Raw genomic sequence first — 12,164 nt, forward strand, 5'->3', positions numbered from 1 at the left:
AAATTCCTACAGGGTTTGGTCGGTCGACCGCGCCAAACCCAAAAACACATCATGGGTCTGTGCACGAATGCGATCGCCTGACCTTATGCCGCGGTCGATCGCACGCCGTCAAAATCCAATGTTGAGCATCCAAACCTGTTCAAATCCAAATTTTTTTTCATTGTTTCTACAATGCTCCACCTCGGTGAAGTTTCTACCAAAACTAAGCTGACACTAACCAAACCAAATGCCTCACTTGTTGCGTCCAATATGAAGTGAAACGATTCACAACAACAGACTCAATACACAACAAGTCAAGACCCAAACGGGAGTGCGAGCACTCCCAAACGTCGGTATCTACTTACTAAATCGACTGCATCATAAAGACTGCCTATGTATCCTCTTGCCCAAGGAATCAAGTCTCATGTAGTTCACCCAAACGGCCTCCAAAGACCCTCAATCCAATAGAAGAGCGCGTAACCCTTCTCCAACATCACCAAATCTGCAGCTGATAACACCTCCAATGGCCTAAAACTGAAACGATCCAAACACCTCCAACTGAGGTGAACCAATAGCCATGTCCAAACTACGATCCAAACTACGCCTACCAACTGAGGTGACGTTTGGTATTTTCTGAGCTATTGGTTAGGGTTTTGTTTGGAGAGAATTAGAGATTTGTTGGTGAGATTAATTGATGAGTTTGAGTGATTTATAATCTCAGTTTGTACTCTTCTTCTCTATTAGTGAAAAACTCTATCCCCTTCTTGCCCCGTGGACGTAGGTAACTTGCCGAACCACGTTAAAATTGGTTGTTTGTGTTTGTGGCATTAATTTGATTCGTTTGGCCTTCTCTCGACGTTTGTTTGATTTGATTTCTCGTAGCACGTTGGTTTGGTTGTTTGACTTCCGTAGCGCTCAACAGAAACCTCATTGATCTGCTCCAATCTCGTTAGCTATTTATTTCTTCCGGTCGTCACTTAAAGTCATGCAACAATTGCAAGTAATTCTCAAATTCTTTGCACTCTAGCCTCTAATTTGTTAACCATTTAGGAGTTGAAATTGTGTGTAGTTATTAAATGGGTTTATTTGGGTGATTTTAGGAAGAGCACATTAAGATTGAAATATGCGGAAGAAGGAAGGAGGAGATGCTAGATTGCACTGAGATGATTATAAGCAAATGGAATTTGCTCACTGTGTAAGCTTGCTACTTCTAGGAATTGTAGCATTCATATAAGTGTCTCTTAAAATTTACAAATGAGAGTTTAATTCTGCTATTTGAATTTCTGAGAAATTAACTTGAAGAAATAAACTATGACCATATAGAAGATATGGGAACTATCTGTACTCCTGAACAAACATGTATATGACTATTAGCTTTCAAATGATTATTTGACTAAAAATTAAAAATCAGAAAGGAAAATGTTACATTATGTGTTTTATTGGAATTTTCCATGGCTTGAGTAAATCATAGAATAATTTTTTGAAATATATACTAACATAGTTTTAGCTATACTTATAAGAATGTGTAACTGAAGGCTTACATGGGACATTATAATTTTTACCTATAGGTTGCTGATGAAACTCTTAAGGAGAGGCAACATTGTGAAGTTCCCGCATAGAAAGGCTCTTGAAGATGTGCATTTCAATGGTAAGTTTAATACTTCAAAAGTTTGTACATAAGCTTGTTGTACATGGGGAAAAAAAACTTAGTTGCTGAACCTTTTTTGGTTAATTAATATGATTTGTACATGGGGAAAAAAAAACTTAGTGCAGAAATAGTATCCATCATCTCCGTAGCACATTTGGATCAATCAATTCATGATAACTCTCAAATTTACAACCTCTGGAGATGGCAGGTTAGCCTAGTTTACCCTCTTATGCAAGAATTACTACATAGCCATTTCACTGCATCTTGCAACAGTTGTACATAAACAACTCACAAAGTCATTGTTCTTAATTTTTTTCAGGTTATATGTACACTACTTTTCACGGGAATTATAATGGTTAGTAAATAAACAAGAATATACCCATTTGATTAATCACAAGGATGGGTGGAGTTTTTGTGCTCTTCCTTGTTTTTAGTTGTGTTCTAGGCTGTTATCAACCTATATGGCTATATATATACTATGAGATGTTATTGTGTGGGTTCATGTATGTTTAAATCTCCATTGTTGAAAGTATTGTTTTCCTTAGTATAGGTTGAGGTAAGTAATTATAAGGTTGTTTTTTATTATCCTAAAAGAGAGCAATGAAATATTGAAACAATTTGCTATTGAAAGAGATAAATTGAACTATGGTGTGATTGACCAGAGGCTTGTGGTATCATAGTGATATTTGTCTTCAGTTGGATGTTGATAGCTGGAGAACAGTTTAGATTAAGGTGTGATAACCTGGAAGCTTGCAGAAAATCTAAATATGAGAACCATTTACTGCATTTTTTATTGATTTATTATAAACATCCTAGATAGAATATCCATATAGGATTTATTCTAGACAGTTTATTATCTCGTCTAGGATACTCTTCCGTCTAGGATGACTTTTCTAGACGGAATTCCGTCTAGAATGGGTTATCCTAGACGAAAACTAACTAGACCGACATCCTATATAGATGGAATTCCGTCTCGAATGTGCAATGTAGATGGAATTGGACTCATCCGATGGAATATTCCGCCTAGGATCACTGCTAAAAAATGAGGCATCCTAGACGGAAAATTCCGTCTAGGATACCCAGAATTCCGTCTAGGATGCGTATTCTAGATGGCATTCCGTTTAGAATACGCGTCTAGTTTATTTCCGTCTAGTATGTAGTATTCTAGACAGAAATTCCGTCTAGAATACATCCTAGACGGAATATTCTAGACGGAATTCAAAACCGTCTAGAATACATCCTAGACGGATTATTCTAGACGGAATAGAATAATTTATCCTAGACGAAAAAAAATTCCGTCTAGAATAAGTATTCTAGACGGAAATTTCCGTCTAGAAATCTTATTCTAGACGGAATTTGATTTTTTAATTTTTTTAATTTTTAAAAAGCATTCTAGACGGAATTTAAGCATCCTTTCCGTCTAGGATACTTGCTACAGTTTTTTTTTTTTTTTGCAGAATCTACTTTGAGTGCATGTACACAATATTGAACAATAAATTATATTCATATCCAACACAATCTAATTATATTCCAATATTAAATTTTATTATATCATTATATTCAAATAATACATTCACCAAAATAGTAGAGAGATACATAAATTGTTTACAAACTTTTACATAAATTATTTACAATGGCTATGACACTGCAGAAGCTTCTTCAATTCCTTTCCTGTACATTTACTCATGCCCTCTTCTTCTCATTCTTCACCTTCTTCCTCATCATTCTGAGCGTAAGCAGGAACTGAAATTTAAGCTCCTGTAAACAATTGATTTCCATATCAAAAATATTACCTAAAATTCTTAAAAGGAACACAAAATATAGGAAGAGCTTGAGAGTGTCACCTGTGCCAAATATCTGCTAAAATTCTTAAAAGATAATTGACATATCTACAAAAAAATTAATCGTTTAAGCATATATGGATCGAAACCGAAGGAGAAAGACAGAGACAATAGCAACATACTACTCAAAGATAATGAGCATAAAAGTATCAGTGCCAAATTCCTAATATTACCCCTTCTCTTCATTGATTTTATCAAAACGAATCCCACAGGGGCAGGTCATTCTGTTGCCCTCTGATGAAAGAATGACAATCCTTCTTCAGTATTACTTTTACGGGATGTATCCTTCATGTTCTCCAACAAAAGATTTGTTAGAAGAAAATGACCTGAAAAACAAGGCAACAAAGTGAATGATGCACAAATAGGATATATTAATCTAAACTGCAAAACTAAAACTTCCATCCTCATATAGTTGAAAAAAAGGTAAGTACTCAGAAACATGCAATTGACTCGAAGGAAACGATATGACCAGTCCAATAGATGTTTTGATATGATTTTTGGACAAATATCCAAACAAATAAGGCTCACAGACTTATCTTCCAAAATCAGTTGCGTAGCAATAACAGTTCAGGAGCAACTCAATATAGGGATAGACAGCCTTTGTTCGCACTAACAAGAAGGAAAGAGTTGAAATATTTTTCCACTTTAGAATTTATGTTTTGAGGAGATAGTAACTCAAAAATTAAGATCTCATCTTTATGTGCTTCAGGAAATATCTATTATTCTTTATGTCCATCGGTTCCGACTTTCTGTACCAAGGATGAGCCCTTTTAACCGTGAACTACATACCAATATGATTTGTTGCAAACTGGAGCTCTATTCCATCATGCAAGAGCAAGTAGGGAGTAGCCATAATTCCTGCATTGCCTCCTGAAACACTGAATTGCCTCCTGAAACACTGAATTGCGAAGAACATCAACGTGAAACACTGAATTGCCTCCTGAAGAATTTGATATCATAAAAAACCATAGACTCACAACATTACCATGTGTGTAGTATATCAAGCTTTTCACAACATTCACCAATTGTTTGGTTTCATTTATCGATGAATCCATAATTGGTTGAATTTTTTAAATAAAAGAAAATAGGACTTCTGAATTTATAGAGCAGAATGGAAATTATGCTCCAGAAGCATGGATTGAGAAAGCCAAGGGTTATTCATATAAAAGTGTAGGATGCCCATACAGAACTATAGCTAAAAGAATTTAGAGGATCTTTAAGTTTAAGCACAAATATAGTTTTAAAGTACCTTCCAGCTCAGAGATCTGTCAATTTGCCCAGCAACATATGATGCCAGACCAGAATCATCAGCCTGCACAATAACAAAACCAACTTAGAACATAATATCAATAAAGCGGAAAGATCTGTAACTGTATAGTGCAATTCAATGTTTACCTTGTCCATCTTTCCAAGGTCCAAGCCCTCAAAGTTCTTGAGTGTTAGAAATGGAGGCAATGTGAATCTGCAGAAGAAATATTATAAAGAGATACAAATTGTTGAAATGAGGTAGCTTTCAAAATTGAGAAAGTGGTTAATTTATGTAACCACCTTGATATCTTTCAAGTTCGTTTGAGCTTTAATGCCTAAAAATTTCAGCGAAAAGGTTTGAGACGAGAAAAATTCAGAAGTGATCAGACACGACAACTAAATTGGAGAGAACATCAGTCTATAGAGCCAAAGTCAGGATGATTAGAGTGAGCAAGAGCCTCTAGAGAACCGTGTGACGACAGGAATACTATCATGTAACCCTACAATACACATGAAGTCAAAGGAAAATGGCAAAATGACATATGGCCATCAAGGCTTACAAAAATTTGAATGTCTGACAGCCATCATGTAAAAAAATGAGGGTGCCTGAAATTAGAATATCAGGAACAACAAAGGGAACAAAAAGAAATTCTCAATTAATTTTCGAGTACATCAACTTTAGCAGCGGGTATTCCCTTCACAATTGCTTCTTTAACAGTATTACCAGCAGCCAAGTTTCTCACTCCCATAACAACATGGACACCACGCAGTGCAAGAAATATGTCACTCCTCAAACATTTATTTTATCCAAATCACAATAAGATTAAATTTACTTTCATTTAACTAAATATAAGATTAATTTTTTTTTTCTCAGCTCAGCGAGATTAATCATCAAATTTGGCGAATTCAACCAAGAACAGAGATTTTTACCGTGGATCTCCTTGGGACTTGTTCTCGATCCCGCTACCCACGAGCTAGGGCAAAGCATCGCCGACAAGCTCGAAACAATCCCGACAAAATACAACACCATCACAAACCCTAGCACCCAAGGCATCAGCATAATCCCAATCACGAACGTCACCGATCCAGAAAGCATCATAGCGAACGAAACCCCCAGCAAGAGGGAAGCGAACGCCGCCGGCGTCATCTTGCTCCGCCTCGCGGACGGAGATCTCGGCACCGCCTGGATCCGCCGTGGCGGAGGACCGGATCCAGGCGGCGAGCGGAGGATCGAGAGGAGGATGGCAGAGAGCTCGTAGAAGGCCTTGGAGATCTGCTCGTCGGAGCTGCTCATCGTCGAAGGCCATGGATGGAGAGGGAGTAGAGGGGGAGAGAGGGGTAGGGGGTGAGGTTGAGGAGGGAGAGGGAGAGCGAGGAGTAGGAGAGGGTTCCTGAAATGAAAACAAATTTGGGAATGAAATTATTCGTTTTAGGGGGGAACGGAGGGCTTTCGCGGGTTTATTGGGTGAATTTTTTTAAAAAAATTGGTCGGAAATTTCTAGACGGAAATTTCCGTATAGCATATTATTCTAGACGGAAATTTCCGTCTAGAATATTTGGTTATTTTAAAAAAAATAAAAAAATAAAGGAACCGTCTAGGATACTATTCTAGACGGAATTTTCCGTCTAGAATGCTTTATTCTAGACGGAATATTCTAGACGGAAAATTTCCGTCTAGTTTAATACATTCGAGACGGAAAAAATTCCGTCTAGAATATTCCGTCTAGAATACATGATTTTCTACTAGTGGATGCATTGTTTTTTACTAGTGAATAAAATATATAGCTAATATATCTTAGTTGCCTTACTTATAAATCAATAATTATTGTCTTTGATGTTTAAGTATATATCAATTCAATTTTGCTTTCGTAGAACATGTTATTTTAAAATATTTTTAAACGATTAATGAATATTTGACGGATTCAGTATTATACAACTTAGAAAAGTGTTCTGAGTTGTTTATACTACTTTCATATATCCTTCAAATATTAAAGTAAATTTGGATAACGGATAAAAATTTCATGTTGATATTCGAATAAGTCCTTCACCTATAACAAAGTTTAATCATTAATATAATTTTGTTTTTCTGATAATAAATTAGAGCACATGGGATCCCTGTGGAAACGAGAAACCAAATAGCTAGTGAAGGGCTGCATTCGCCGTTTGCCGCTGGTAAAACTATACATAATTATTATGTAAGATAGAAAATTCTTGTGTTCACATAACGCATAATTGGGAATAATTGTATCTTATTGATATTTTGTGACTCAGCCATGCTCCCTCTGAGGTCATCAAAAGGAAAAAAAACGCAAATAGATTCGAAGGACAGATGAATTTTGATCTTTATGTTCTTTCTGTGGTGTTGTATCAGAGGACAATGAGCGCATTTTCAGGGTTTGAACTCGTGCAAAGGGATTGGGATCCTCTACTAATAAGGAGGTTCCTAATATCTCCTAATGAGATCTTGGCCTTTGATTTATCAATCAAATGCCAAGATCTCCTCATGAGCAAAAGTAGGAGAGGATAAAGATGAGATCTTGGCCTTTGATTGATAAATCAAAGGCTAAGATCTATTTATTAGGAGATATTAGGAACACTATTTATTAGTAGAGGATCCCAATCCCGTGCAAGGAGTATTTGGTGAAATTTTAAGATTATCTAATACTATTATAAAAGTGGATTGTCATGTTAAAACATTTCTTTCCAAAGTACCCTTCAAAACACATGCATACATAAATAAAAGACATACATACATCTCCAAAATACATGCATGCTTATGTACAACACATATATACATGAACATACATGCATACTTAAATAAACATCTCCAAAATACATGCATGCTTATGTACAACACATATATACATGAACATACATGCATACTTAAATAAAAAATAATTATTTTTAATAATTATCTACATGCATACTTAAATAAAAAATAATTATTTTTAATAATTATCTTATTAATAGTTTTCTTAATTAAATACATTTATTCTCTACATTTAATTTAATATCTTAAATGACCTCCTCCATCCACTCTCTCCACTATTTCACAAGTCTTTTCAATTCATACTATTAGTGTTAATCAAAGAAAAATTGAATGATAAAAAACTCAAGAAATTCAATGATAGTATAGTTGGTAACCTCAAGAAAAATTCAATGATCCAATTAATGATAAAAAATGTTATTTCATTTAAGGGCCATATAACCCCTTATTCATATCATTTTATAAATGTGTGAGGAGCTGACCATTAGACTACTAGCGTTTCATCTTATTCGAAGTTTTTATTAATATCATTATCCTTATTGTCCTCATTTAAATTCTATTATTAGCTTAATAATTTTGTAACTTAATGGCTTTGTAACCCCTCTATTGAACTCACTTAAATATCATTAATCTTATAAAACCCTCTCCGTTCCCATCTTATAACCTAGCTCCTTTCTTATCACTTACATGAATGAAATTCATTCATCACCACAAACATACATATCTCTTTAATACATCTCCATGTCGTGTTCGTCAGTCGTCACCACTAACCGTTGTCGCTTGTCACTGAGATGGAAGTTAGTGACGACCACCAAGACCCCTTCCACGTACTTTGGTGACACCTCAGATTGAAAATATTCTATGAAAGTAAATTTCTCAAATTATTTGATTCATTTTGTACTCTCTTGGAGATAGTTATTATATTGTTTATTTCTAATATAAACGCATGACTTATGTTCAAGGAGTGAGAGGCATCACCTGCTTTCCTATCGTGCAAGTCACTTTTGTGTCCGAGTAAAGATTTCTTATATCACTATGTTATGTGCGAAGGCATGTCTACAAAGTATATTTTTTCTTATAATGAATATACAGTTCACTATCTCTAATGCAAATGTCCGCTAAAGTCAATATTTCATTATTATAGTTTTTAAATAATTAAGAGTTTATAATATATTAAAAAAGAAAATGTGACGATTGCATAACATCACAATAATATTATTCTTATAATATAACATGTATTAACTACATTATTAAAAATATAATAATATAGTATAATATGTATTATTATTGTAAACATTAATCAAATATATTTGTACATAATAGTATAATTTACAACAAAGTATTATTTTGTTTCATTAAATTTTCTTCACAAAATAATAAATATTTAACATTATTTATGCTATGTTATATGATTTTATAATTTGGTTTTTTATTTTAAATGCATAAATTTTAGTATTATCTAACATTAAAAATTATGTATTTATTTTTTCCATTTTCCTGTATAGAACCTTTATAAGAAAGGGATAATTATATTCATTGTATTAAGATGTTTATATCAAGTGTGAATGTATTAGTAGATTACAACTCCACTATAACTAACATTACAAAAATAGAACACCTACAACTACAACTATAAAATTTTCATCTAGATATTTACTTATATATGATTTTATAATTTGGTTTTTTTAAATGCATATATTTTAGTATTATCTAACATTAAAAAATTATGTAATTTTTTTTTCATTTTCCTATATAGAACTATTATAAGAAATGGATAATTATATTCATTGTATTGAGATGTTTATATCAAGTGTGAATGTATTAATTGATTGCAACTCCACCATAACTAACATTACAAAAATAGAACACCATAAAATTTTCATCTAGATATTTATAACATCTCTAGACGAATATATTATAAATTCAAGAAAAACTTTTACTTAGAAGATCGAACGTTAAATAAAGAAATTACATAGAAGATTTAAAGTTCAATATAAATTTATGTTATGCCCAAAATCTCAGAAAACTTATTTTAAAGTCAAAATACTAGAGTTCTACAAAATAATGGTTTTTGAAAAGTTTATCACTTTATCCCTATTTTTAGGAAAATTTTAATATTTAATTCTACTACTTTTAAATGAAAAATTAATATTTAAAAAATATACTTTGAAGACTAAACTTTTTTATGTCTGACTATATAACAAACTACTCTAGATATGAAAAGAAATTTAAATATGAAAATTGACACATGTGCAACGCACATGCACCATACTAGTATTGATAAAAATGTGTTCTATATCATGCCCTGTTATGAGTGGCTTAAGATAAACCTGCAGCCAAGAAGGATCCAATTCAAGGTTGGCACACTAAGTGGCAGACTATGTTGCACGGATACGGAGCGGGTGCGCACATGGACACATGTGCGAATACGTGACACGACAAAATTACAAAGGTTAGGATATGGTGACACGACTATATTCATATTAAAGTTAATAATCTACATGAGATCGATATCATTTTTCATTCACATGTTATAAGATCTAAAATCCTTATACCATTTTTATGTTTATTTTATTGAGTAGATAATAAATTGAAAAACTGCTTATTTTTGAACTAGATACCCAAATGTCTATTTAAAATTAGGGAAAAATACTTCCAGCCCCAAAAACAAATGAAAACGTGCTTCCCCCCAAGACTTTTTCAACACTCTCAAAACCCCCAAATTCTTAAGAACTATGCACTGAGCTCCCAAAACACAAATCCCAAGAATTTTACACAAATAAAGACTATAATACCCTTTATCTCTCTTATGGGCATTGATCACCTCCTCCCCCCTCCAGTGCTTCTCCCTGATGTCCCTGTCCCCGACCACCGTCGTCCCCTACGACATCCCTAAGCTCAAGTCCGACGAGCGTCGGCTCTACCTCAAATCCACACATCAATGGTCCCAGGCAAGCACCCATATAGACAATCACTAATCGCCTAAATTTTTAAAAATTTAAACTTAAATAAGTAAAATAAATAATTAGGATTGAATATTATGTGTTTAGTGGGTTAGCAACCTTAAAATAGCCAACTTTAACTTCTACATACTATGGGTAAAGTCGTACGTGACTATTGTTTGATATGCTATGATAGTTCTATAACACATACTTGGAACGTTGACATTGTTTTGTCTTTTCTTCATCATGTAAATATTTAAATAATGATAAAATGATAGTCCCTAAAAATGTCAAAGTTCTGCTAGATGTATAATTTTTTCCTTCTATTGTTATAAGTACAAGATTCAAACCCTATAGTTTTGACAATATACTATAATTATTTGGCATGTAATACAGTAGAATGTTAGTATCGCATGATTAACAGATATCAAATGAAAGATGACCATAGTACTACAACTAGCATGCCATATTAGTCGATAACAACTAAGTATGATAATGATTCAATAATCATATTCTTCACGATAAACTTCATGTATGTGCCTATAGAATAATCTTGATAGCCCTTTTCTAAAGTTTTTTGAAACCTATTCAGATCTGGTAAGACCTTATAAATCTCAAGCATGCAAAAAAGATATGATAAAATATAACTACTACCTAATGAAAGTAGTTTGGAGACTAAATTCCCAACGTACCATATTGCACCATTGGTTAAGCTTCAAAATTAGAAGCAGAGGTGATAAGAACAATTCAAAAGACTAATGTTATTAATTAATACAACACATATTTAATATCATCATCTCCAAACTGTCGCTAATTTTCTGTTCATGTATGGGTCTGCAATACCATCAAGCATGAAGGAGCTATGAAAAGTGATGAATTTAGAAATATAATTGGAGATGTTGATTCCTTTAAAAGAGGTTATGAATTTCACTCTAGCTTATGTCGAAATGCACCATAGATTGCTAATGACTTGAAGCCCTTCAAATTCTTGAGAACTTATTAGGTAATTATTCATAAATTCAAAACTTTAAGATTGTTCGTCAAATTTTTTTTTTCTCATTGGAGTTATTTTAACATGCTAAAATTTTCTATCAATATCTTAAAATTTATATAACTCAGGTGCCACTATTAGATCTCTTTTGGAATCTTTTTGCTGATATTTTATATCCAAAAAGAAAGGGTAATGAATCATTGTAGAAAGGGAAGCTTATACACACAAGTTCATATAAATAAAAGGTGGTATTTTTTAAGCGGCATCTTCCCTCAATTAATTTGTTTGTTTTTTAAACACATGAATTTAATAATGTAAGAAGATTTTATGATGCAGTTAAATAGTTAGATTGACCAACAAATTGGTTCAGAAAATTCTTCCAATTTCTCCCTTTTGGCAACATTTATTTGGAGTTTTATTTTTTTTTCATATGTTCCTTTCATGTTGGAGATACCTACTCTTATAATGCTTGTGTATAAGTGGAAAGGGAGATCGAAGTCGTCACATAAACTTTAGTGTTTTCACGAGAGTGATTACATGGATCTTGATCAAGGTCTTTGTCTTGGTGCCCTATTTAATATTGCTGTAACAAATGTAAGTAGTACCCCAAGTATTAACTTATCTATTTACTCTACAATATGGCATTTGGCTGACAAATTTTATTGTCATTTTTAGTGCATGGACTTGACACTGGAAGATGTGTGACGCCCCTGGGTTCACACAAGGCTGCAGTCCGAGGTGAAACCAG

At 33.4% G+C, this 12,164-nt stretch overlaps 1 long non-coding RNA gene across 1 annotated transcript; it reads right to left on the bottom strand.

Moving 5' to 3' along the window:
- On the bottom strand, positions 3,682 to 5,271 carry LOC109845022. The gene is made up of 4 exons (XR_002248194.1): positions 4,864 to 5,271; positions 4,718 to 4,780; positions 4,258 to 4,346; positions 3,682 to 3,794 (listed from the first exon to the last, which is right to left on the bottom strand). It is a non-coding gene; the product is annotated as an uncharacterized LOC109845022 (long non-coding RNA).

The sequence above is a fragment of the Asparagus officinalis genome, chromosome 6 (genome assembly GCF_001876935.1).
Source record: "Asparagus officinalis chromosome 6, Aspof.V1, whole genome shotgun sequence".
Taxonomy (NCBI): Eukaryota; Viridiplantae; Streptophyta; class Magnoliopsida; order Asparagales; family Asparagaceae; genus Asparagus; species Asparagus officinalis.